Source organism: Leopardus geoffroyi, chromosome C2 (assembly GCF_018350155.1).
Source record: "Leopardus geoffroyi isolate Oge1 chromosome C2, O.geoffroyi_Oge1_pat1.0, whole genome shotgun sequence".
NCBI lineage: Eukaryota > Metazoa > Chordata > Mammalia > Carnivora > Felidae > Leopardus > Leopardus geoffroyi.
In genome coordinates, this window is record NC_059333.1 from 31,235,765 (window position 1) to 31,262,961 (window position 27,197).

Consider the following 27,197-nt stretch of genomic DNA (forward strand, 5'->3'; position numbering starts at 1 on the left):
TGCCTGTTGACTTGTATGCTGGACCCAGGCAACTGGAGAGGCTCCTTAGTCCCTCCCCTGTCCCTGGAATATGAGTTCCACCTACTGTTCCCACAGTCTGAGCCATTTCAAATATGTATCCTTGAGAAAGTAATATGCGGTAGAGACCACTTAGGTTGAAAATGTCACTGGATCCCATTAAGGCCTCTATAAAAACTTTTAAGATTTTGGAAGGCAGGTGGGAAGATCTATTCACCTTGCCGCCACCCACAGAAAGCCTCATTTGTAAGTTCCCTTGCTAACTGAAGCTGCCATCTGCCAGTCTGGAGTGGTCTGCCTCTTTCTTTCTAAAAGAAAGATTCTTTCTTTTCTGCCTGATTCTCCATGTATGGGAGACAGTTCCAAATTTCATCTGGGGAAACTCTCAAGGTTGTGAACTAACAGGGACCCAGGTTCTTTCCATACTGAGCCTTGACCATCTTCTGAAGCCTCTTATTTTCTGTGACCAGTAGTACAGGGGGAAGAGATTGAAGAAAAGACAAACACTCTTCTTAACAGCTGTATCCCAAATGTAAGGTACTTTGGCTATCACATCCCATTTGGCTATCAGTCACATGCCTGTACCAAGGAAATCTGAGAAAGGTCGTCTGTGTGCCCAGTAAAAAGGGGAAACATATATTTAATGAGCAGCTTGTACATAGACCCTAGAGAACATAGAGAAAATGTTTGTGAGGATAAAAAAAGAAAAAAAAAAAAGGGAAAAAGAAAGGCATGTCCCTCTAAAACTTGTAAACTTGTAATAATTCAAATCACATTGACAAGAAAGTAGATAAAGAAACTGGGACACATTCACACAATTGGATAAAATGCAGCCATAAAAAGAAAGAAACTACAGCTAGATATGATTGCAGGAATGGACCTTTAGAAACAGATCAGGACAACATAATGGGTCCTGAAAGACTACAACAGTTGTATATATAATGACAGAACTCAAAAAAAAAAAATGCAACACGAATATCTACTTCAGCACACAATAAAACTAGAAAATCTAGAAAGTGGTAAACAGAATGAAAAATAGTGGTTATCCCTAAAGGAGACATAATGGGGTGGAATAGGAGAATGGCCTAAAGGTAGATGCAAATTATTGGAAATGGTCTAGTTTGAAGATTGGGTAGTGGGTTCATATTATTTTTTTATAGCTTACATATATTATTTATGTATTTAATAATGCATTACAACATAGAATATTAAAGCAAAAAGATCAAAGTAAAACAAGCACATTAGAATTTATTATTAAATATCATATGATCTCACTCATATATGGAATTTAAGAAACAAAACAAAGGGGGCGCCTAGGTAGCTCAGTAGGTTGGACGTCCGACTTCAGTTCAGGTCATGATAGCACAGTTGGTGGGTTTGAGCCTCATGTCAGGCTCTGTGCTGATAGCCCAGAGCCTGGAGCCTGCTTCGGATTCTGTATCTCTCTTTCTCTTTGCCCCTCCCCTACTCTCACTCTGTCTCTCTCTCATAAACATTAGAAAAAAAAAAAAAAAAGAAACAAAACAGAGGAACATAGGGGAAGGAAGAAAAGAAAAAAGAGGGAGACAATCCATAAGAGACTCTTAACTATAGAGAACAAACTGAGGGTTGATAGAGGGGAGGTGGGTAGGGGATGGGCTAAATGGGTGATGAGTATAAGGAGGACACTTGTGATGAGCACCGGTGTTATATATGAGTAATGAATCACTAAATTCTGTCCTGAAACCAATATTATATTATATGTTAACTAATTCGAATTAAAAAAACAAAACAAAACTTGAAACAAACAAAAACCGAAAAAAAAAAGAATTTGTTTATTATTGAACATTATGTATCTACTGAACATTTGCTAGTGGCAAATTTAACCAAATTGTTAAAGCTTTAGGACTTGCACTGCTAGTTATTTTAGAAATCTTGACGCAGGATGAAGCAGCTAATTAGACTGCTGTGAATATCTGGTACTATATTTCATTTTTGCTTTAATTACTGTTATTTTGTGATTTATTTTGATTATAACACATCAGTTTTAGTATTAAGATTTGTTAGTACACTATTTTGAATAACTTGGAGCAAATTGTTTTTCACTCTATTAATGCATTTGGAAATGTAATTTTATTATTTCAAGGAAGAGATTCTTTTTCAATATTTAAAATTTTTAATGGGATGGAGAAGAAAGCAAGAAAAATACAGAAATGCATTTATATTAAACTCTTAATATATTTCATTAGGTGAATATTATTAAAAAGAAAATTTTAAAAAACCTCTTTGGAGCATGCTGATAAAAAGCTGACCTGTGAACTGTAGAGTTAATTCATGCTGGAATAAAAAAACCTAGAAATAATCTTTGGAATCATAGAGAAAGGCAAATAATTTACCAAGATCAGTGTTGCTCAGCCTGTGGACCAGGTAGTGGACAGATCTTTATTATATTCAAACACCCTCCTGTGTATTCAACTTTGAGTCATGAAATCAGAAGATATTCTTGGTATATCTCTAAACTTAGGACTTCTGCTACTACCTCAGAGCCCTGTGTTATGTATTTTGTAGCCTTCAGTCTGAGACTCTCTAATCGAGGATCACAGAAACTGAGAAAATGGTGGGGCCTGGCAGAAGGGAAAAAAAGAAGTTCACTTAACCTCTTTCCCTTTTCTTTTCTAATGTCATAGAAATGCATCTAGGTATCCGCTTACAGTGCAACATCAGGGGTGCCTGGACAGCTCAGTTGGTTAAGCATCAGACTCGGGCTTGGGTCACGATCTTGTAGTTCATGAGTTCCAGCCCCACATTGGGCTCTGCGCTGATAGTGTGGAGACTGCTTGGGATTCTCTCTCTCCCCGTCTCTCTGCCCCTCCCTTGCTCGATCTCCCTCTCTTAAAATAAATAAACAAACAAACAAACAAAAAATAAAGTGCAACATCAGAGAAATAGCTCATAATCTAGTTAGTAATGGATGATTGATGAGACTATATTAGAGCATTAATGCAAGTGAGAGGTTTTTTTTTAAAAGATTTAACACAAAGCTAGAAGCGCCCACTTCCATTCCTGTTTATATTTAGTTATCATTTAGGTTTGAGCTCTCACAGATATGCACAGTGTTTAAACAACTTGTTTTGGCAAAAGTACATAAAAAATCTCAAGCAAATACATTTGCTTGGGGATGGTCATGATATTTTGACAAGTTGAGGATGGATAAATGTAAAACTGATGCAGACACTGTGATGCCTGACAGACATTGGTGTTTGCTTCATTATTGTCATGGAAATTTTGTATAAAAATAAATTTGACAAGCTTTGTTATGTTTTGTGCAATTGAAAAACTTGTTTGTGTAATTCCTTTGATGATTAACTGACTGGAGTTTTAATGATGCCATTGAAGAGAAAAACAATGAAGCATCATTCCTAGCAACTGGTCCCCGCAGCATAGAAAATGATTTTCACATTTGGCAAATTTACCTTGAATACAGCTGTTGGAGGAACATAAAATTTGAATAGTTGGAAGAAAAATGAGATATGGAGCCTGGAATTTATAATGAATTATCAAATGTGAGTAATTGTACTCAGTTGAACCAAAACACTGAACTTCTTGAAGCTGACTCATCACTTTGATAATTTCCTTTTAAAAGCTATTTTATGCCTAATAAATCCATAAAACATGAAAATGCTATGAAATATAACCAGTGCTATTTCTTTCATTATAAAAGGAAGGAGTGAGCTTTAAAGTACATTTTCCCAGAAAACAAAATGTTTTCTCCATGATATAGTGATTACTACATTCTTGATTCTGTCTGCCTATTCATGGTTTGGCTCTACGAGGTAGCAACTGTGTATTCAGCAGTCATTCAAGCAAAATTTGATTCCCAGAAACAAGAGATGCACCAAAGAAAAAGAGCCTGAGAACAACAGCAGGATGAAGGGTGGAGAGAGAAGGAGAATCTTGATTTTTACTTTTGCTAATGTGCCAGTTGTTCAGGGCCAGTTATCCAGAGCCCCTGATCTGTGAACCTAAGCTCAGCTGACATAAGTCTGTCTATCAGGGATAACCAGGGTGTCATGTTTTATCATAGCTAGAGGGGGGAAAGATCATCAATACTTGTTATCATGTGAAAGAATTAATGGAATTTACAAAATTGTTGCCCTTTTTCCAGAATTTACAATAAGGTCAGGGAGTCTTGTTTGATGTGGTTTTTAATTTTGATTTTCCCTCTCTACCTAGTGCTTATTGGAGCAAATAAGTTCCATGAAGTGGGAGGAGGGATCTTTAATTTTGGGGCACCCAAACCTTTATAACTTGTTTTCTTTGTCAGGAACATTAAGAAATAGACAAGGTCTGGCACTTAGGGACCAAAATAATACACAGAAATTACAATCACATTGGGTGAATTTAATATTAGGGCATCAGTAAACCAGGGACTTTGGTAAGCAAAGATTCAAGAAAATGCAAGCCTGTTGAGCCTTGTAAAATTTGTGTTGCATTTTTAAAGTTTAATTGCATCTGTTTTATATTTATTTTTTAATAGTTGGCATGTTTTAATGCATATTAATGAAATCATACTATAAATATTCTTCAAAAGCATAATTTTTAAGTTGTCCCTAAGATTTAGCCATATTGGTCCTTTTCACTGTTATTCATGATTCTTTCTGCTGCATAGTATCCATTACCTGGATATACCACAATTTATTTACCATTCTTTTGTAAATTCTTACAGATGTTTGAATGTGTCTGGTTGTTTTTCTAAAGTGAACAATGCTATTTGAAAGCTCTCATGCTTTTTTTCTGGTTATATATAGGAGTTTTCCTGGTAAGGTGGCGCTCTCTCTCGCTCTCTCTCTCTCTCTCTTTCTCTTTTTAAAAGTTTTTATTTAATTATTTTGAGAAAGACACAGCCTGAGTGGGGAAGGGGCAAAGAGAGAGGGAGAGAGAGAATTCCAAGCAGGCTCTACACTGCCAGTATGGAACCCGATGTGGGGCTTGAACCCATGAAGCCATGAGATCATGACCTGAGCCAAAACCAAGAGTCAGACGCTTAACCAACTGAGCCACCCAGGTGCCCCTGAAGTGGCTTTCAATAATGTTTAACCATGGCACATAATATGAAATTTATTTTACATAGTGAATAACAAAATTCTCCGCAAACAACAAAAATTATTCTGATTTGATGCAGCCTCATATTTTCTATTCTGTTGTATTATATTTATAATCTAACCTATATTATTTTAGTTTGTAAACCTTTTGGTCTCTTTCTGAGAATCATGACCACAAAAGCATGAAAATTAAAGCACAACTTCATTTAATTGGCACATGAACTCAACTGGAGACTGGTTTACTATTAATCTCTTTTGAGATTCCTCTTTCACTGAATTTGGGTCAGAGAACCATCTAATTTGTCCATGGAAACCATTGGTGTATCAAAAGCTCTCTTCCCTGACTTGCCTGCCTTCAAGCAGAATGAATTCTTTTCTCATTCCTCTTCCAAAGTAATAAATATCCTGGGACCTATCCTCCTCTATAATGGAATGGAGAGATGTGGAAGAGGCTGATGCTCTGAGATTTTAACTGCAACTAAGTATACAAATTCAAATAGAAAGAGGAAGTAACATGTCCCTGCAATATTTCCAATCTAGTTTTACCAATGATGTATATTTAGATTCTCATTTGGCTTCTCATGTCCACTTTCAATTGATTGGATTTAGAATGGTTGCAAATTCCTTGACATTCCTTCCGTTGAAAATTGGTGTTGAGGTGCCTGGGTGGCTTAGTCAGTTTAGCGTCCAACTTCAGCTCAGTTCATGAACTCAGTTTGTGAGTTCGAGCCCTGTGTTGGGCTCTGTGCTGACAGCTCAGAGCCTGGAGCCTCCTTTGGATTCTGTATCTCCTTCTGTCTCTGCCCCTCCCCCACTGATTCTCACTCGCTCTCTCAAAAATACATAAACGTTAAAAAAACCTGATGTCTAGGGATGCCTGGGTGGCTCAGTTGGTTAAGTGTCCAACTTCAGCTCAAGTCATGATTTCACGGTTCTTGAATTTGAGCCCCACTTTGGGCTCTGTGCTGACAGCTCAGTGCCTGGGGCCTCCTTCAGATTGTGTCTCCTTCTCTCTCTGCCCCTCCCCCACTCATGCTCTGTCTCTCAAAAATAAATAAAAACATGAAAAAATTGTTTAAAAAATGATGTCTATATACCCTCCCGTAGCAACTGAGTGGGAAAGTGATGCTATATGACTTCTGAGGCTATAGCATAACAAAGCCACGCGCCTTCTACTTTGTTCTCTTTGAACACTCACTCTCCAGATGCTTTCTCTTGGGTATCTCAGAGCCCAGTTGACAGTAAAACTGAGCCCAGGATTAAGTCTCTTATCCCAAGAAGGCTCCAGAATAATCTAGTACCAAAATACTTGAGTGATCCCCAGCTATTTGCGTCTGCTCAGCTGAGGGTCCAGAATCGTGGAGCAGAGACTAGACATATTTGCAAGACCCTATCTTAATCCCTGACCCACAGAACCTGTGCACATACCAGGTGGTGATTGTTTCAAGCCACTAAGTTAGAGATAGTTTGTTTTCCAGAAATAATGACTAGAACAGCTGGAGAAAAAGTGTGGATGAAGGGAAATCAAAAAAACTTTCCCCTAGTCTCCAACAATATGGTTAGGCATCAGATGAATCATACAAAGACACAATTCCTGGGAAAGAGAATTATTAGATATGTATATCATGTTTAGGAGTTCTGTAGGTTTTATCTGGATCTAACCATTCAGGATAGATTATTAAAAAGTAAACCTCTAATATTTATAAACAGCTATTAGAGGGAATTTGAAATGTCTTTAGGACTGTGATTGGGGGATGACTAAGGCCAGGTTGTACTAAATATCACCCACCTGACCAGTTCTGTGTCTATGTCTTAGAATGCGAATATATGTATAATACAAAAATTTTATAATACAAAAATTATATATATAAGACACATGTACACATGCATTCACAGACACACTTATTTAGAGAAAAAGGCAAATGGCCAAAAAAAAAAATTTACATCAAAGTTTGGGTTTAGTAATAGATACTCATCTTAAAAATTTAACATATATCCTAGATTTAGTGCAAACCACATACCATCTCATATTGTCTACATTTATATCTATATTTCTAAACAATGAGAATTAGCGTCTATTTGAGTTGAAGATCCAAAATAATTAAATATTTTTTTTATTGTATGTTACTGAAAAGTATAAACAGTTCAATAACAAGGATGAAACAAAAAAACTTAAAGGTAGAATGAGAAGCTGAGGTCATAGAAACCATATTATGCCCGTAACTTTATAATTAAAGATTTCCCCCTTTTTATGACAGAAAATTGGTTGCAAAATTTGTTCTGGAAATTTTATATATAATCTATGCCATTTCAGTGCCTAATTTAAGGAAAAAATTATCTTTGTACTGGTTATTAGGACTCTTAGTTTCAAACGATAAATACTAACAGGCACTAGCTTACGCAAGTGGGATCTTACTATGGTGCAAGAATATCTCACATAACTGACAACAGGTGTACATTTAACTCTCAGGAATTGCCTGGGAATGGGAACTTCAAGGCTTGTGCCTCTCTTTATGGCTGCTTCAATTTTCTCTCTCTCAAAATAAGCCTATTCTTATTTTCTTGACCATAAATACAGCAAATTAAAACAAACAAACAATCAAACAAAAGGAAAACAAACCACAAAATAAAATCAGAGAAAACATGGCTGCTGATGAATCCTGAGCTGACATGTTGTACCCTTTAGCAGATTTTTCTTTCTCAATCCCAATTTTAATTTCCTAGGAAGTGAACCATAAGTATCTCGGCAAAGTGATTATCCTTAGGGAATAGAATCTGATGAGCTTGCCTGGCCTGGTGAGAGAACAAGGTCATGGTGTGTAAAATGTCTGTCCAGACTGTCCCTGGCCAAGCTGTGGAAGCAAAGGAAAGGTGGTTCCCAAAGATGGCATGGAAAGATGGGACCAAATGACTTCCCTGGAGGAATCTGTTATGAATATAAACACTTTGCCTTAAAACTGTAGAGAAAACCAATGAGTTATCAGAGAAACCATTGAGTTAAACGAGTCTTGTGACTCTATACAACACATCTACCAGTTACACTGATCCATTTGAGAAGCCTCAAAATAATAAAACATGTCTGTATTGTCTTGCCACATCCTGTTCCCTTTCCACTAGCTACATGGTTAACAAAGCATTACTGCCTAGCAGTTTATGTAGTAATGAAGGGGAGAACCCCACATAGGAGGGACACACCGTGCTAGATTATGGTGGCCAATCTTTCAAGGCAGTCCTTCTAGATGAGCTTGAATTGAAATCACATTGACATTAGAGTCAGTTCAGGATAGCAGGCTCAGCAGAAGCAGCTGGGTGCCTGATAGGCAGAAGCATTTCCCTAAAGCCCAGGCAGTACCTGTTTCTGCAAAAATCACCAGTAGAGATGCTTCTGAATCAGTGCAGCTATAGCCAGATGCACAGAACCAGAGTTGTATAAGGAATGGGAATAAATTATATTTTAGGTCTGGAATGGCTTCTAAGGCCACTGCCTATTTTTTTCAAACTTCCCTGTATATTGTAAAAAAAAAAAAAAAAAAAAAAAGCCCCAATTACCTGAGGATAACTAATGTGATTCTGTACCATCAAACTTTAAGCCTAATCGATACACTTCTCAGGATCCAAACTAATACTGAAACTGAGCAAGACTGAAATGATTTAGCAGTAAATAATTTTGAAGGATGTTTTACTAGCAGTAATAATGAAAAAAAAAGTACTAGTAATAACAATGACAATAATACTAGCTACTTTTTATCGAGTGCTATATTCTAGTGGAGAGTACTTCAGGTATTAACTTAATCTTAGCCACACAATTTTCCTATGAGGTAAGTTCAACTTTTCATTTGCATTTTGCGAATGATGGATCAGGCTCAGAGAGGTTAAGTTTCTCAATATCCCACAGCCAGAAATTGATGAAGCCAAAAATGTGACTACAGAATCTGAGCACTTAACCACTTTGCTTAACTGCTTCTCCTATGGGATTTAAAAAATACATATAGTATTGAGAACAGATTGCAATTTTATTTTGAGAAACAGAGTAAAGTTCAATATAAAGACACTCGCATAGAAGACTCCCAGTAGCAAATGTGTGGTAACCTTTCCACATATTTTCTGAAATATTTGTCCTTAGATACTAATCCTAAAGTTTTTCAACATCTGGTTCAAATTATGCATTTTGCTTTATCTATAAAACTGTAAAATGTTATGTCATTAGCACCAAGCAAACATGTGTTCTTCATTATGTCTCATTCTATTCATATTGAAATAGTTATTAAAATAACATGACACAGTTTCTCTATTCTCTGTATTTGTGCTTTTTTAGTAGCAAATAAAGTGTTTTGTTGTTAGCATAAAAGGCCACATTGAAAATTTTGGAAAACTGCTTCTTTTATTTTGTTTTTGCAAATTATCAACTATGATAAAATATTAAAATGTTGTAACCCATAGTTATTAAAAACAATTCACACTCTAATAATAGTGTACTTCCAACTGTAATGAATTATTGTCTAAGAAAAATTGGAAAGCTTTTTAAGAAATAGCTTGTGTCTACCATTTTAGTAGTCTTAACATTGTAGGTCGCATCCTTTTCTCTGAAGAAAATTTTCCTTTTTTGATTTTTTTTTATGTTTTATTCTGGTCCATTTACCTTTCTTCTCCTCTAACTCACTCTATCTTAGTGCAGTTGTTTTTCAAAGAACAGTCTGTTATACTAGATTTTTGATATTTTATATTCATCCAGGAAGACAAAAGGTGTCACTTACTGTGATTTCATGATTGCACATAGCCCTAAGGAATATGGCCCTGTACTGACACTTCTCGGATTCAGTTTTCACTCCAGTTAGTAGATATGTGACCTTGGGTGGGAAATTTAATGTCTTCATACTTCAGTTTCTCTATCTGTAGAATTTGGAGGATCACAATACTTTGCCCGTAGGGATACTGAAAAGATTAATATGAGATAATATGAGTAAAATACATAGTGCGCTGTAAGCATTTAATCAACGTGGAATGTTTACTTGAGCCCTGATTCCTCAACCATACTCCAATTCCATATTTCTCTTCTCCCCACACTCCCAGCTCCAGACAAAATACTTACTGGTTGGGAATAAAGACTCAGTAATTAATAAGAATTGATAAAATACTTTTTAAGAAGAGCAGTGAAGTGATGTTTGGGGCATATAGACAGGAATACCTGACAGATGGCTGCCATGGTAATTTAGGCATGAAGTAGGGAGGGTCTGAACTAAGGAAATGGTAATAGATGTGGATGGAATGGTCTTTTGGAAATGAGCTTCACTGATTTTTAAGACTGCATGTGTAGGACAAGGGGAGAATAAATAAATAGGTTTATTTCCAGTGGTTGGAATACTGAATAATTGCTTAACAATCCCCTTAGTACAGAGAAAAAAAGATTGTTGAGAGAGGCAATGAGGGCAATAGTGGAAGAGAGTGTTAAATTTAGTTTTGGACAGCCTAAGGGTGAGATTTCTATAAGAAACCCAATCAATGCTACTCAATGCATGTATACACACACACACACACACACACACACACACATACATACACACATATATGTGCATATAGATGCATACACATATATACTGTAGGTGTATATATATATATATATATTATATACAAGTTCTAAACTATGTACATCTAAAACTCTATATACACTACTCCAAACTATTTCTTATATGGATACAACCATAGATTTATCACTTATTAGTACACAGATATGCATAAGATCACTTAGAAGGGAATTTGTAGAGTGAAAAGAAAACTGAACCAAGGAAAGAATGCTATATGACACCAACTATAAATAATATGTACAAGAAGAAGAGCCCAGACAACTAATTGAGAAGGAATGTTCAGAAAAATTGAGGAAAATTTTTGAGATGCTGTTTCATGAAACACTAGTTTCCTGGGAGCCAGGAATGAGTACATTTCAAGAGTCAGGATATGAAGCAATCTAAGAAGACTATATGCCATTGAAAAGAGAGAGGATCCCAACTTAAAAGTCTGTCTGAGATATGGCAATGTGGGGAGACTTGTAATTTTCTAACGACATTTTCCACTTGAATAGTTGAAGCCACACTGTAGTGAGCTGAAAAACAAATGGGAATTGGAATGTGGTAAATACAGGAAGAGGAAAATACTGCTTCTAGACCCTTAGCTATGAAAGAGAAAGATGGTGTAGCTCTAGTAGATTACAACTATGTAAAGGTCAAATAAAAATTTGTGTTTATTTTTGGAGATGATGAAAATGTTTACTCCTTGAAAGACACAATAGAGTGAGAAATTTAGAGCCACAGATGAATTATAGGATGACCCATAAAGCAAGATCCATGAAAATAGAGACGATGGGAAAGGAAAGATGGGGAAAAGAAAACACACACACACACACACACACACACACACGGGGGACAGAGAATATATCCATATATATAGATTATAGATTATAGATTACACATCCAAATGCAAAAACCACATTTCTGGAAGCAGAAAAAGATCATTATGTTTTGGATTTCTAGATTGAAAAATAAAATAGTGTTATAATTTTTGAGATATCAAGAGAGAAAATATAATGAATTAAAAACTGGGCTGGGGAAAACTTTGGCAGAAAGAAACAGGAAGCATGTAAAAACATAGAACCCAAAAAAGGTTCTATAATATTTTTTTTAATTATATGAAAGTAAACAAACATATAGAACCTAATATCTCCATTTGGTCCACTGGCTTACAATCTTGTTCATAACCCCTTGCACCAACGACCTGAGACCTGGATACTTGAGTGAAATAGATGTCTGTAGCTACTCATTCTTTTTTCTGGACTTTATTTTGAATATTCAGTTCTTAATAAGAACTTGCAACTTTAGTTTGTGTTGATAATTGAGCAATTATTTCAATCTTTTGTTAAAACTCTGTTGTTTTGGGATTTATTCTGAAAATAAGTGGCCTAGCATGTTTGCATTTTAGTTTGGGTAGGAAAATGAAAAGCAAACACCATAGTGAATATGGTCTTTGAAATTCTAAATCACCTAATGTTCATGCCCTTGTGCTCTGAAGTCTGTAAAAATACTGATGAAAAAAATGGCAACATTTTGCAAACCATGAGAAAAAGTAAACCGATCACTTTAGGGCTCATACAATAGCTTTCAAAATTTTGTTTCATCTGAATGCTTCAGGTCAAGTCCCTTTATAAACATTATCTTTTTAAAATGTTTTTTTTAATTTATTTGAGAGAGAGAGAGAGAGAGAGAGAGAGAGAGAGAGAACGCACATGAGTGGGGCAGGGGCAAAAAGAAAGGGAGAGAATCCCAAGCAGTCTTCATGCTGTCAGCACACAAGCTCCAACTCACCAACTGCGAGATCATGACCTGAGCCAAAATCAAGAGTTGCCTGCTTAACCACCTGAGCCACCCAGGTGCCCCAACATTATTATCTTTAATTCTACATTATAGGTGTTTCCATTGAACTTTTTCATGTTTGTGGTCTTTTTTCTTCAAACTTTATTAATGCTATTCTAAACTTGGTAACTCCTGCAACCTGAACAGGTCCAGAAAGAAAATAATTGACAACAAACCAGTATTATGTGTCTTCAAGGATACTTATCCTGGAAGTATGAATGGGCCTAATAGCCCTTGGACTTAATGTTAAATCTGTACTTAGGCAACTGCGAACAAGACAAATGAAACATATTTTAATATTCTGAATAATGCTTGATTTGAACAATTTGATTAAATATATTTGTAAAGTTCTCTATATTTAATTCAAAGATAGCATATACATGTTTATATATCATGTATTATATATAGTATACATATACACATATAAGGTTCATCAAATTGGTTATTTTTTGCTATTGGGAATGATTTTAATCTTTCTTCACATAACTTTTTCTAAGATTCATTAGGATTAAATAATAGTTTCCAACAAATTGAAGTGAGATGTTTTAAGAGAATTAGGAGTTAAGTCAATAATATTTCAACCCCTTTCTAATGAAATTTCCTATAATGAATAAACTGGTAAACTAAAAGTAAATAAATAAATTAGATAGGTGATAGCTAGCTAGCTAGATAGCTACATAGACAGATAATAGATAGATAGATAGATAGATAGATAGATAGATAGATGATAGATAGATAGATAGATAATATTTTCAGATTCCCTTGAAGGTGGATTTCCTTGCAGTTATGGTTCTTCTAAGTAGGTACAGATACATGAACTTACAAGGAGGAAGTGAGCAATGAAAAATATACAAAGAAGCAAGTATAGTCAGGGACTGGGAGATACTTACTGCACTAATGCCTTATCTTCATCTTTAGTACAAGTTCTAATATACAGTTTCTAACATCCTAAGTGCCTAATGCTATGATGAGCAGAGTTGGAGCTTACTTTCAAAGAGAAAAATATGGGACACCTGGGTGATCAATTGTTTTAAGTGTCAGACTCTTGATTTCAGCTCAGGTCATGATCTCAGCATTGTGGGATCAAGCCCTGTTGCATCAGCTCTACACGGGGTGGGGAGCCTGCTTAAGATTCTCTCCCTCTCTCTCTGTCTCTCATTCTCTCATTCTCTCATTCTCTCTCTCTCTCTCTCTCTCTCTCTCTCTCTCTCTCTCTCTCTCTTTCTCTCCCTCCCTCCCTCCCTCCCTCTGCCTCTCTCTCTCTCTCTCCTCCTATACCTACCCCTGTTTGCACACATTGTCTCAAAATACATTTAAAAAAAAGGGTGAGCTTTTCCTCACATTTATTGTTGCTGGACTTCTTGTAGATTCTTCTTCTAGCACTCTAATAAACCTCTTTCTACTTAAACTAGCCAGAGAAAGAGAACAAAAGACAGAGGCTAATAATGAAAGATAAACTTATTTAGGCTAAAAACTACACTTGGATTAAAAAGAGTATGCCTTGTTAGTCCCTAAGGACATGAGGGTGGGTAGAGGAAGGCCAAATCCTAGAAGGAAGGAGAAGAGAAGGTGGAAAAAGGGGAAGAGTTGGGGGAAGCAATAAGGAGTTGCGGGCATTGCGATCGCCTCAGAAATGTTGGTGAAAAGTTTCCATCATATTAACTGATGCTGGTGATAAAAGAAGGCTGCCTTTAAATTTGGGGTCACAGGCTATTAGAACTTGCTTATAGCATTCAGATACTAACTGGATCACTTCTGTGCTCCATTACCTCCTGTAGTGTCAAATGCCTAGACACCTTACCCAGTTCCCTACCATCCTGCCTCAGTATCCCAAGACTCCTTAAGGTTGCCTACTCTTATTTGAACAACAGCAGTTCAGGTGTAGCCAAATCTCCATCTGGGATAGCATATCCCTTACGTTTTATCCATTTTATATTTATTCTCTAAACACAGACATCTTTGAGACCAATCTGTAGGTCCATATCTCATCATGCTTTCTTTTTCCTTAGGGAAATACTCTGCATTCATTATCTATGCCATCCTATACATGGGTTGGTCTGAATCTTTAGCAGTTCTCTTCTCTTTTTCTCCAGCTATTTTAAATATCTGTCCTTCATAGGATCACCTCTAAATCTCCTCCACAAAGCCTTTCAGGACTACTCCAGCAGAGACTCTCTGTATTTATTGAATTGTATTTATAGCACCTATCGCCTGATCTACTTTTTTTTTTTAAATATATACATATAGGCTGCTTCTTATTTTCTTAATGCTTCATTTTTTGAAGTATCATCTCATTCAGTAGACTGTAAGCCCCTGAAGGGTGGAGACAAACAATATTTTGATTTTCTTTGATGCACTAGTGTCATAAATAATGAATGAAATATGGTAACAATGACAAAGTAATCATTCCAAATGGACACTTGTCATGATGATTGGACACAAAGAGACCAGAAGCATATTAAATTTTAGGCAACTGTGTTGCTGAAATCCCAAATGTTTGTCTCAAGGAGGTATGACAGTTCAATTTACAAATAAATCTCTGGGCCTTTAAAATTGTAACAGTAGGAAGCAAGCCATGGGTTTTATACAACCCCCAAGAAGGGCATACTGTTCAATACTCACCTCAGATACAATCAGGAGATCTTGGGCAAGGAAAATTCTCTCAGAGGTCAAAGTCAGGGCCTTGCAAGAAAATGAGCAGGTGATAATCTATGCAAGAGATGAATCAAGGCCTATCATACTGGCTAATCAAGAAACAAATTCCACTGCTAGAGCCAAGTCTCAAGGCTTTTTTATTAGGTGGCATTTGACTGCTATGTATTTCTCATTCTTCCCTTATAGTAATTTAATCTACAAGTCACAAGAACCACCCCCAACGTAATGTGCACAGATCTTCATGTAACTCAGAGATCCTGGGCCTTGAGGTCTGTGTAGAAATCCTATGAGAATTTTGGGGTGGTTTTCTTTGAGAGAAGGTTGTGTTTCTTCCATATATGGGGGGGTGGAATAAGGGGCATGTTGATGTTTGAGTGGGCAAATATGCAGCTGGTTGCCTGCCCAATATTCATTCTCCTTTTCTTGCCAACAGAACCCTGGGCATTGTGCCCAGATGAAGATAAAGATAAGAGAGCAAATGGAGATTTAAACAGATGTTGTGTGAAGATTCAAGATAAGGATTTTTTTTCTTCCCCCTGTACATCTTCCTTTCTAATGCCTCATATGAGAATATTATGTGTGTTAAGAGTTCCCAAATAACCCTCAGATTTGTTGATTTGCTCAAGGGACTCACAGGAGCCAGGAGTTCTTATTTTCATGGTTATAGTTTATTATAGCAAAATGATATAGTACAACATTATCAAAGAAAAAAAAAAGGTTCATGGGACAAAGTCTAAAGGAAACCAGTCTGAAGCTTCCCAGATTCTGCTTTCTGTGGGGTTGCATAGCATGTGCTTAATTTCCCTAGCAACAATATATGAAAACATGCACACAGTGTTTTCTATCAGGAAAGCTCACCTGTGCCCAGACCTAGGACCCCAGGGCTTTCAGTGGGGATTGGTCACGTGGACATACAATGCCTACAGGACTTGCCACAGTTCCTCCAGATCCCCAAAGCAGGTGTTCACTGTAAATCACACTTGCACAGGTTATCTGGAAAAACTGGTACAGCATGGTTAAAGGCTCCAAGCCTACAAAACACTTTCATCAATTAGAACATTCAAAGACCTCATTTGTTAGGAGCAGCTGAGGGCCAATCCATTCACAGACAGGTCCAGTGTTGGGCCTGCTGTGCAAGGTTTGAGCAATACAGGCCTGCTTAGTTAACTCCTTCTTGCACAGATGGCTATCTTGTGATTTTGGGGGTGGAACCTAGGGTAAACTTAGATGTCTTTCTAGATGCAAAAATCCAATCCTAGCCTGCCTAAATCTTCATTCCATGTGTGTGTGTGAGACAGAGAGTGACCTATCTTGTACATGAAAGCTACTGTTAACACATCTTCATTATCATTGACTGAATCCAATTTTCAATTCTTAACCAACACTAAAGTGAATGATGATGGTACTTCATTTTCTCAGTTTAAAAATGACGACTATAAAATGTTCTTTGAATAAGATTTTATTCATTGATAGCTATCACTCAGCTAAAAATTAAAGACATATTTTTGCATTTTCTATGAAGAATTTCATCTCTATAATTTCTAATGCTCATTACCACTTTGGGTTGTGAAAGAATAGAATAAAGGGATCAGGAGTTACTCTACCGGGAATCTTGAAAAGCACAATTTTGCTTTCTGGACCAACATTGGCTTATAATGACTTAATGTAAAGAGAAATAAAAAAATGATGTTCATATGATTCTGAATGCCCGCACAGCTGGTATTATCCACTTTATCTCCTTTATCTCTTTCTTTACCTTCCCCTCTTCTTCATTACATACTTGGAGTCCTTAGGTTCTGCTTTACTCAGAATTTTGATAACTACAACAATGGCTTGCCTGCATGACTTTCTGATTAATATTATTTGGCTTTAAGGAAACTATAAAATGCAGGCTCCATTATAGAACCTATAATCCTGCATCTTGTTCCTTAGACTCTGCTCTAGGAGTAGAATTATTCCGAGTATCACCTGAAATGACATCAGAAATAAATTGAGAAAAAAGACTTGTGAACTCAGAACTTCCTTGGAGAGTGATCATGATAAATTACTCAGAGGTTGCAAGTCTTCTCTAAAGAATTTTCAAAAGGAAGTTTATGGGCCTTGGGGCCCATACCTGTTATCATACCTCATAACAGCAATTCATTATAGATGTAAATGTAGATATAGATTTATATCTATATATTAATATAATATATAATAACATTATATACAATATATAAGTATAATACATACAGTATAATATATAACACATTATAAATAATATAAACATATCATTTTTATTTCGATGCTTGTCATTTTAATGTTTACCCTTAAATATATATTTTAAATGTTTATGGAGATTTTCTTTCTGGAAAACTTCTGATTTTGATCATATTTTCTTTTTTTTTTTTTCAAGTTTTTTTATTTAATTTGAGAGAGAAGCAGTAGGCAGAGAGAGAGAATACCACGTAGGCTCTGTCTTGTCAGCACAGAGCCTGACACGGGGCTTGATCTAATGAACTGTGAGCTCATGACCGGAGTCAAAATCAAGAGTCAGACGCTTAAATGACTGAGCCATCCAGGAACCCTGATCATCTTTTCTAATTCTTTTTAGTCCAAATGTGCTTCTTTGAGCATAATCAAGTTTGATTTTGGAGAGGGGCAGTAATATTCCCAGAAAATGACGAAAAAGTAAAAATAACAGCCTTACACTATCTAATAGTTGAATATTACCCAAAAAGTACTCTATCAATTGTCTTTGATTTTAAAACTTGGCTGTGATTCAGTGGAAAGAATACTGTCTATAAGTTTCAGAAATATTTTCTTATTGCAAAAAAAAATCTAAAATAACAAAAAAAAACCCTCCTCTGCCTAAAAGTATAAAAATTTCTCAAATGTAAACAAATAATAATGTAAAGAAACAAACAGAGCCTAGCAAATATAAGGTGCTCAATGAATATTTCTAAATGAATGAAGGACCAGGTGATTGAGAGACATTTTACCTCTTGGCCTGTATCATGGGCCAGTTCTTCCTAGCTAGTTATTAACCCAGGGCTGAGATGAGCAACCACAATATAGTTTATTGAACCTTATAAATGCACTTTAAGGTTTCCACATTGTTCCACAGATTGTGGATATTAAATTTGTGAAGAATTTTAAATAAAATAATGTCAATGTCTCTCTGAATTAGTAACAAGTTTTTTATTGTTGTTGTTGCTGTTTTAATTAATTAACCTTTCAAGTAACTTCCTGAATTTTCAGTCAACTCAGGATGCAATTTTTGCTCTTCTACTCATGTTTTTCCTTTAAATAAATGGTCTTAGTTTAACCATGCTCAAAAAGATGGTTCAGCCATGTTTCAAAAATGTAAAATGTATATTTGAACTACCTGTATTCAATCATAACATTCAAAGAAAGTTTCATGCAGAATCCATGCCTTACTTTGTGGAGAGCTCAATAAAAGTCCAAAATTAATGGGATGAAATGAAGCACAGAATATGGCTCTCAGACCCAAAATGGCCTGGTTCCTCAGTCTAAGATGTAAAGGTCAAATTATAATGCCATGCCAATATATTTTGTAAAGTATACTGAGGGTACTGCATTTAGAGAAGTTAATCTGCATGACAAAAATTTGACAAGAACAGAAGTTGGCACAAAAATCAATACATTCATGTGACAAGCACTGCAATAAATAATAGAAATGAAGAACTGGGTATATTTAGCTCTGTTTTATTACAAATTAAAGTCAGACTAATACCTCATATTATTGGCTAAGAGCAGCCTGCTCAAAAAATGCAGAAAATTGTAAGCCATACATTAGCTAATTTTAGTTTTTACTCATTCTCAAAAATAATAATTGAAAAACGTTTCTGACCTTGGCTTTTATATATGAAGTACAATACCTGTGTGTATCTATAAATTGGCTAGTTTTTAAATAACATGAAAATAATCTGGCCATAACGTACATAACGAGAATTCACTCAGCATGTACATCACACTTCATCATGTAAACCCAGCAACACCTCTTCCCCCTGGGATCAGCTTTATTTTCATACTACATTTCACAAATAAGGAAACTGAGGCATAAAAATCATTAACCTGTTTTGTGTAGGTCACAAGAAAAAATCTGTGCCAGATATCAAATTATGATCTTTAGCTGCTGGAGGCAGGATTCAAGATCAATCAGTCTTTAATCTCCTGAAGTTTTATTTCTTGGGTCATGTCACCATGGATATAATTGCTGATGTACATAGACTAAGGGATTTTCTGTCAGGGTGATTTTCCCAATTACTCAGTCACAGCTATGAAAAACTAGCTCTAGTTCCAAGAATAGCATTTCAATGGCTTAGGGACAAATGGGTATGCACACAAATATAGGCATGTACATTTTCAAAATTAAAGGAAGTTAAGTATGTAAAAGAGAAAGCTCACATACAAACCTAGAGCAGTAAACTTTTCTCTTTGTGTACATATACATTCATTCTGATCTTGTCCATGGCTATCCTTAAAACTGGAGTATTTAATCAACCATAGACATGACTACTGAATGTTTTGAATTATCCAGAACAATCTTAATCGAATATAGTTATATTCTTTAAAAAAGATAGTTTGTTGCATATTTAAATAAACATGTCATTTATTAAAATGTAAATGCATTTTTGAGATTTTCCATTTGCAGAAATCCATAAATATTAAAAATGTCTTTGACAGACATTACATCCAAATTTTAAGTTTATTATCATTAGAGAGTAGTGAAGCCAGGGAAATTATATATTACATTTTCCAAACTCCCAAATACATCTTAATTGCTTTGGGTAAAATGAAGACAACTTCAAAAGCAAAGTATAGAAGTGTGAAAAGCAGTTTAAAGGAGATAGAGATGATAAAGAACTGCCTTGGTGATTCTTTTGGGAGATATTGTAATAATTTTATCTAGCATCTGTCGTCTCTTAAAATATGATATGATGTCAGAAATGATGAGTCCCTTATATTCCCAGATCAGAACACTAACTGCAACATACTGCCTAAGATGGTTCTGTCCTGAATTTGATAAAAAAAAAAAAAAATTCAGGGACATTGTCTCTCTTATTACTGGAAATAAATTGAAATACAGAAAGATATATGTTTACAAAATTCATCCCTGTATGTGAATATCTATACATAGATGAATATGGATAAATATGATTAACAATACAGACATTTCATATATATTTGTATTATATTTCTTTTAATTCAAAGGTCAATTTCTTTTAATGAAATTTCACCTTTTTTTAAGTTTTTTTTTTTTTAAAGTCTATTTAAGCAATCTCTAAACCCAACATAGAGCTTGAACTCATGACCCTGAAATCAAGGGCCGTATATTCCACTGACTAAGCCATCCAGGCTCCCCTGAAATTTCACCTTTGCAAGCACATCAAATTACATACTTCCTTGAGATTTTGCCCTCATTAAAAACGTACTTCCTTCCTATATCACCTCTCTCTCTGTCTCTTTTCCTCTGCCTGTTTCTGTCTCTCTCTTTCATCGTGCCCCCTTTCAGATTTGAAAGCAAGCATCCCCATTAAGCAATTTGAATCAACTAATCACACCAAGACTTCTGAAATCCCTGAATATTGGGTCTACATAATATTGTATTATTTTATGTTAATTAATACTTTGTACTATATTGTCAGATAAAGGCATTAAAATTTGTTAAAATAGCATACAATTATTCTATGTTTAGAAAACATGGGGTAGTGTTGTAACCTTGTGCCCTTTAGAAAAAAAAATGAATGTACAAAATTATGATTAAGAAAAAAATTTGAATCCTATTATAATGCATTGGGCTTTATATTCTCACCTTTGAAAATTTTAATCCAGATTGTATTCTGATATTGCCCACAGTCAAGAACCAAGAAATCTAGATTGTCATTTTGTGGTCACCAAATATTTTTAGTTTTCCCACTTTTTGTTACATAGTTCCATTGTTTTTTGTTTTGTTTTGTTTTGTTTTGTTTTAGCATGAGTTTTGGTCCTGTGACTTGCTTCTAAATGTGAACAACAGTGATGAATGAAGAACCCAGGCTTAATTTGCCAAGTTGTCTTCTTACTGATGATTTTTTTTTCCCTTTCTGATGATTTTGAAAGCTTCTTTCAGTATGGCTCTTCACATAAACACAGTGAGTAAAATGTTCTAATAATCTAGATTGGTCACATGAGAGAGAAATAACCTTTTGCAGGATTAAAATAGTGATAAGTTTGAAGACTGAAACAAGTATCCTATAGGTAAATACTTAGTACACAGGAAGCATGAAATAAATGCTCAATAAATGTGTTTTGTAATTCATAGTCCAAATAATATATTTCATTCCAAAGTAAGAAGAAACTTTAGATATCAATTCTAGGTCCTAAATACTTATTTTTCCAAATAAGTGGGCAAAGACAGATATTTTTTAATTGAAATATAATTGATGTTTTTTCATCAATATCTTATAGTTTTCTGTATGTATAGCTTTTACTTCCTTCGTTAAATTTATTCCCAAGTATTTTGCTGTTTTTTCATGCTATTATAATTGTGACTCCTTTCCTAATTTCTCTTTGAGGTAGTTTTGTTTTTTTTTTTTTTTGCTAGGATATAGAAATGCAACTGATAATGCAACTGATTTTTGTATGTTAATTTTGTATCCTGCAACTTTACTGAATTCATTTATTAATTCTAACACTGATTGTGGTGGAGTCTTTGGAATTTCTATTCATAAGATCATGCTATCTGCAGACAGAAACAATTCTACTCCTTCATTTCCGATTTGGATATATTTTGTTTCTCTTCTTACTTAATTGCTCTAGCTAAAACTTCCAGTACTATGCTAAATACAAGGGGCAAGAGTGGGCATCCTTGTTTTTTTTCCCCCTGATCTTAGAGGAAAAGCTTTCAGCTTTTTATCAGTGAGTGTGATGTTAGCTGTGGGCTTGACACAAATGGCTTTATTATGTGAGGTATGTTCCTTCTATACCCAGTTTGCTGAGAGTTGGTGAATGGTGAAAGGGAGTTGAATTTTATCAAATGACTTTTTTTCTGCACCTATTGAGATGATCATACATTTTTTTCTCCTTCATTTTGTTAATGTAGTGTATCAAATTGATTTCTGTATGTTGAACTATCCTTGCATCCCAGGGATAATCTGATTTTTTCACAGTGTACAATCCTTTTATGGTGCTGCTGACTATGAGTTTCTAGTGTTATATTGAGAAATTTTGCATCTATGTTCATCAGGGAAACTGGCCTGTAATTTTCTTTTCTTGCAGTGTCCTTGTTTGGCTTATTTGGCTAAAACGAGTTTGGAAGTATCCTTTTCATTCATTTGTTTGAAAAGGATTGGCATTAACTTTGTAAATGTTTGGTAGAATTCATCAATGCAATCATCTGGTTCTTGGCCTTTCTTTGTTGGGAGATTTTTGATTATTGATTTCTTATAGATCTATTCATATTTACTATTTCTTCATGATTCATTCTTCCTAAGTTGTAGGTTTCTTGAAATTTATTCATTTTTTTTTCTACTTTTCATTTTTCAATAGTGAGCATGAGAAAGCTTGGACATGTGGGTATCATTGATTTGAAGACTACTTTTTTTTTTTTTAATTTTTTTTCAACGTTTATTTATTTTTGGGACAGAGAGAGACAGAGCATGAACGGGGGAGGGGCAGAGAGAGAGGGAGACACAGAATCGGAAACAGGCTCCAGGCTCTGAGCTGTCAGCCCAGAGCCCGACGCGGGGCTCGAACTCACGGACCGCGAGATCGTGACCTGGCTGAAGTCGGACGCTCAACCGACTGCGCCACCCAGGCTCCCCTGAAGACTACTTTTTAAACACTTGGAAGTTTTTCAAAACCAATAATATATTTGCCAAGTGATCCTTTCCCCTACATTTTAATCTTTGTTCAACTTAAAAGGAACTTTGTCCATATGCTAGTTCAGATTCACTTATTTTAAATTTATGAAATTGATGGTAGTTACTTGACACACAAGGAGCTTTTATATTAAGCTTCTCTAAATTTTATACCAGTAAGAACCCTGGTTCCTATCCAGCCTCAACACTCACCACAACTCTCCAAGAAAAATCAGATTTAATTCAAATATCTTTAATTCAAAAACATATTCTTTTGATAAACTGACCCCTTTGTCATTGTATAATGACCTTTTCTGTCTCTTGTTACAGATTTTTACTTATAATCCATTTTGTCCAGGGACGCCTGGGTGGCTCAGTTGGTTACGTGTCTGATTTCTGGTCAGGTCATGATCTCACAGTTTGCCAGTTCGAGCCCCACATTGGGCTTGCTGCTGTCAGTGCAGAGCCCACTTTGGATCCTCCGTCCCCCTCTCTCTGTGCCCCTCCCCCAACTCGCGTGCACATGCGCAGGAGCGTTCTGTCTCTGTCTCAAAAATACATAAACATAAAAAATATCTATTTTGTCTGATAGAAGTATAGCTATTCTTCCTCTCTCAATTTCCACTTGCAAGGAATATGTTTTCCCATCTCTTCACTTTCAGACACACACACACACACACACACACCATAGTGAAGAGTAACTCATCCTTGAAACTTCAGTGCAAACTTTATTCAAATATTGCTTTAGTCAGAACACCATCAGTTTAGACAGATTCTTGTTCTCTATTTTCCTCTAATGTCCTGCCATGCATTTCTTATGGTTTTTGTGACACATAATTGGAGTTATTGATTTTCTTTCTCTTTCTTTTTTTTTTTTTTTTTTCTTTGCTGATTACTCTGAGCAGGTTTGATGATTCACTCATTACTGTATTCCCAGTGCCTAACACAATGCTGGAAAATAGTTAAAACATAATAAGTGCCATTTAAATGAACAAATTAATAGAAATGAATGAATTTTACTTCACTATCTATTGCCCCTAAAGTTTCTCTTTCAAGTCATCAATTCATTCAACAAATAATACTTGAGCAAAATATGGAACAAGAGGATGTGAATAGCTTATATAGATAAAAAAAAATCTGACATATTAGTTTTCATATTGTATCTATTAACCTTTGTTAGGTATCTTGTTTGTGGCATCCTGTTTAAAATTAAAGACAGAGAGAGAGAAGAAATACTCCAATTAAGAGATAGCAGGCATTGTGGATATTCTTAATAAATTGGACTTCTGTGGACAAAAAAGAACTTCTGCTTTTAGTTATTGTCTTTTGGAGCTATGCTAGTGTATTAATGCATATATTCAAATAGTGTTCAGTCTCTAAATTTAGAGGGTGTATCTTTATGTTTTAAGTCAGACTTTTATGACTTGAATTATATTTTTGTACCTTGTAGTGTTGGCTGTCTTCCAAGAGGACAATGGGCAATGTTCTCATTAAGCTGGAGGATGGGGCTATCTCCTAAATCATTGATTAAATATTTGAAAAACACTGGGTCTTAGAACAGAGACCACAGTGGTATGGCTCTCAATATGTAACCCTAGTTTGTCACATAATCACTGATAACCACCTATGAATATAAACTTTCGTACAATTATACATTAACCTTACAAAATATTCCAAATTTCTTGGTGAAAATGACATGTAAATCTGCATCAGGCCTTTCTAAAACCTAGATATATTAAATGTCTTGTTCGATTTTAGCTATCACTGTCATAGAGAAATTAAATTGTTCTGGGGTGATTAATTTTCATAAAATCATATTAAGTTATGGTTGAATACTGTGCTTTTCTAGGTATTTGCTAGCTAATAATTTTATGATTATATCTAGTAGCTGTCCAAATATCAAAATTAGTCTGACTCATCTTTACTTAAGATAACTTTTCTTATTATATTCCTTAAATTCTACACCTTCATTTTCTACTGCAACATGTCCATCCCATCTGGTCATACTTCTTAAACCTTTTGTTTCCTTTTCTTTCCTTTGCTTACTGCCTGTCCCCAAATTGGCTCCCTACTTGATCCAAACTAGCTCAGTCCTACTCTCACAAACTCACCAGATTTGTATTTGTTCCTTTGTTTAATTGTGCCCTTTTCAAGGCTTATTATTTTGATAATAGAAACATTTCTGCATCCATAGCGTCCTGCAAAGAGACTGGTATATGTAGAGAATCAGTAAATAAATGCTGAAGGAATTTATTCTCGGACTTTTCCTTAAATATCACTTCCATTTATTTGCCTTTCCCTCCAAACAGATTGTATCTGGCTTCTAATGCACTCCCCTAGGAATCCATAGCGACAGAAACCATTTGCACATTCCTTGCTCCCTGCAAGTGGCCAGAATACAGTCATTCCACCCATGTCTTTTCTTCAGCTCATACTGACAAGGTTTGCTTTCTGTCCTTTAATACAGTCCTTTAGTAAGTTGCTCAGATTTTTTTTCTTTCTGCAGTGATTTCATCACCTGGTCTACATTTTCACTCTCTGCCTTATCTCTTGCAAAGTTTATGACTATGTGGTAGAATTGAATCAGTTCACAGGTTCAACTCTAGTAACTTAATTTCTACTGGCCACAAGCACGGCCATAGAGCCTTTCAAAGTCATAAACACTGATATTTTTTTTTTCTCATGTATGACACATTCTTATTCTGCATCTAAGCATGCTGATATAAATATTACTACATTTAGATAATGTTTTTGGAAATTCTCTTAACATGAAGAGGGTTCAAAGAGAGCTTGAATGCTCATTTTGCAATCAGGGAAGCTACAGTGAGTGGGAGATTTGACAAAAAGGAACGTAACTATTCCATGGACACCAGTAAAATTTCCTTCAAATAACTTCATCTGAATCCTTTCCCAACTCACACCACAACCCCCACATCTAATGAATGCAAACTTACTTCCTTGAGATGTAATTCAATGCCATGAATGTTTTTTGAGGATCTTTTATTGACAAGACATAGTTCTAGGAACTTGGCATACATCTGTGAACAAAGCAGATAAAGTTGCCTGCCACTTTGACATTAAAATCCTTTGCTTTCTTAAAAATAAGACGACAGACCCCCAAATGGAGTCACTCGTGCTAAGCCTCATGTCACCAAACCAATACTTAATTACAGTTTCAGATATCCCAGAAAAGGAATCTTAAACTAGTCAATCAAGAATTGCCTAATCAGCAGTAGTTAGCTAATCTGCTGATAGAACCCTGCCATCCCCTCAAGAAAAGTGATCTTACCGTTACCAAACCACTTTTTTTACCTGGTATAACTTCTTTGTTCCTGCTCTGCCAATAAGTCTTTCATTTTGTACATCTCCTTGAAGTTATTTTCTGTCTGCTAAATTGGATGTTCCTGATTTATGAATCATTGAATAAAACCAATAAGATCTTGAAAATTTACTCTGTTGAATTTTGCTTAATATCTTGAATTCTCCTGCATAATGTATCCTATTTTGTCTTGTATTGTACATATTATTTATAATTTTATGAGTTGCTGTGTTCAATAGAATCTTGGAACAAGAAAAATCTTGTCATTTTCTACCTTAACTAACATCTCAAGCCTCAATTTTCTCTTCCATGATAAAAGCATATAACCTTATAAGGTGTGTGGGCAGGTTAAACAAGTAAATGTTTAGAGTATCTTGGATAGTGCCTAGTACATAAAGCATTCTGAAATTAAAAAAAATAATCATTATTAGTATTGATATTTTAGTAGTAGGAGTAGTACTAAAAATTATGCACATATAATCCATTATAGGTTTTTATATTATCGATATTTTTGCATAGCATCTCTCTACCAAAGAGTACCCCCTAAGGTCAAGGATCCACCCCCCACTCCCCTGTTTTGTGAAGTTCTATGTGGTTGGAATATTGTTGGCATTCAAGACTTTCTGCACATTGAATTTAAGTAAAAAAATTATAATTTCATCTTAATAAATGTCATATTTTAATTTTTCTCAGATTTTTCTAAAATACTCTGTTTTTAATTCCTATCTATTCCTTAGAAAATACCTGGAAAGAAAATTATGAGATTTTAAGGATCTAAATATCATTAAGTTTAGAAAGGACACTCTCCTAAGAAAGCTGTAATTGATTTTCTGATTGTAATTGAGATTTACTTAAAGGATGGACAGATTATGATTCATAT